Genomic DNA, 2492 nt, shown 5'->3' on the forward strand with positions numbered 1-2492 from the left:
CTCCTGTAAGTTGTAAGAAGTGGGAAATTGCAGAAAAGGTGGCTCTAACCAGTGAGAAACACAATAAATCATCTTTCTTGCAGAGAATTCAAGGTTTATAAACTATTTTCATATCCATTTTAGTTGTTCCTTACATCAGCTGGTGACATGGCTAGACAGTTATTACTATCCCCACTTGTCAGAGGAGTCTACTGAAGGTGTGGAAGTGTGAATGGCCCAGAAGTGAGATCTAGGGCTTCTGACTGAGGGGACAGAGGTCGTCCCAGGGAGCCCCAGTGAGTAACACCCAGGGGGAGATTTACCTTCCAACTAGACTCTGTCAGGGCTCTGGCAGTCTAGCTCTAGACCAGCCATGCGACCACCTATTCTCACGACCCTGGCCAATTACTTGACTGTTCTGAACCTTCATTACTTCTGTTAGCATTGTCCAGAGACACCGTCTCCCCATCCTCAACCCCTTCCCCCCACCCCTCCCAGCAGACAATTCTGCTGATAAGAGGTCCATGTGGTCGAAGAAGTCTAAGGTCGCTTTTGGAGATTTACTATGCACGTGCTGCACAGTTAAGCCTCTGAAGAGTCTCACAGTTAAGCCTGTTCAGCTCTAAATCTGCTACATTTTGAATAGCACAGACTCTCTTTCTTACTGAACGATCTTTCATAGCCTCATATCTCTACAGTCTTTCAGCCTCCATATTTTACGTTCCATTTCTCCCTCAGCAGCCTTGTGCATCTGCTGTGAAACCCCTAATACTCTATCTTGAGGGTGGGCACAGTCAGGCAGGCAGGAATGGGGGTGGGGAGACACACAGCTTGCACCCTTGGACAGCTTAAAAAGGAGAACATACACTCATGAGGCCCTAACCAGTTTTGCTCAGTGTTAAAGCGTCAGCCCCTGGAATGAAGAGTCATGGGTTCATTTCCAATCAAGGGCACATACCTTGGTTGCAGGCTCGAACCCCAGCCAGGTCGGGGCATGGGAGGCAACCAATTAATGTCTCTCTCTCACACCAATTTTTCTCTCTCTCCCCCTCCCTTCCACTCTCTCTAAAAATCAATGGAAAAAATATCCTCAAGTGAAGATTAATAAAAGAAAGAAAATGCACTCATGGGGTCTCCTTATTTTCCCAGATTTCTCTTAACATTTGTGCAATCTCAGGTAAGGGGAGGGTTTTTCCAAAAAGTCTCCCTACACTAGAAATTGAGGGCAAAAGTCATAAGCTAATTTTTCACTTTAAGTACTGGGCAGAAGTTAGAAATGAATGGGTGCCAAACAAAATGACAATGAAAGTTTTGAGGGATGTAAAAAAGGGTTTGCCATGATTAAAACTCCACCACTAGACCTGTTCAAGTGAAAAAAGAGAAAGCTGTGGCTGGAGAACCACTTTTGAAGGGTACTGTTGGGGAGTAACGTGGGGTTTTTTGTTTGTTTTTAATCCTCATCTGAGGATAGACTGCCATTGATTTTTTAAAGTATTTTTGTTGATTTTTAGAGAGAAAAAAAGAGAAAGAGAAACATTGATGTGAGAGTAGAATATCAATTAGTTGCCTCCTGCATGTCCCCTACCAGGGATCAAGCCTCCAACCTGGGCATGTGCCCTAACCAGGAATCAAATCGCAACCTTTTGATATACAGGACAACAGCTCCAATCAACTAAGCCATACCAGCCAAGGTGCATCCACTGATTTTTAGAGGGGGGAGGAGGGAGGGAGGGAGGGAGGAAGTGAGGGAGGGAGGGAAGCAGAAAGAGAGAGAAGAAGAGAGAGAGAAAGAGAGGTGAAACATTGATTGGTTGCCTTCAGTACATGCCCCAACCAGGGATCAAACCCACAACCTAGGTAAGTGCTCTGACCAGAAATCAAACTCGCAACCTTTCCACGTACAGGACGATGTTCCAACCAACTGAGCCACCCATTCAGAGATGGGGAGTAACGTTTTTTAAGTAGCGGGATACTTAGTGAGGGCTAATTACTTATGAAAACTGAAGAGCTGTCATAATTAGTTGAATTTTTTTTTAATAGTTTCTACCCCAGGATCTAATTTAAATGGTTCCATGCAAGATCCTATCTTATAACAGTAAGAAATTATTGTCCATGTTTTAGGATATGATATGGGATGGTGTTTATTTTGAGGAACAGAACCCTTTTGTTTCTTAGACATTCAAATGGAACTATTTATGGTTGAAATGATGTGAAATCTACGATTTGATTCAAAATAATTTCACTGGGGATGAATGGAAATGAAAGGGGAAATTAATAAAACAAGACTGTCCATGACAAAACTGCTGAAGTTGGTAATGGGTACTTGGGTTAATTCTCTTTATTTTTATTAAAAGAACTAAGGAGCCCAGCTGGTGTGGCTCAGTGGTTGAGCGTCAACCTATGAGCCAGGAGGTCACAGTTCGATTTACGGTCAGGGCATATGCCCAGGTTGTGGAGCATGAAAAGCTCAAGTGATAAAAGAAAAAATAGATAAGCTGAACATCGTCAAAATT

The sequence above is a fragment of the Myotis davidii genome, unplaced genomic scaffold (genome assembly GCF_000327345.1).
Source record: "Myotis davidii unplaced genomic scaffold, ASM32734v1 scaffold332, whole genome shotgun sequence".
Lineage (NCBI taxonomy): Eukaryota > Metazoa > Chordata > Mammalia > Chiroptera > Vespertilionidae > Myotis > Myotis davidii.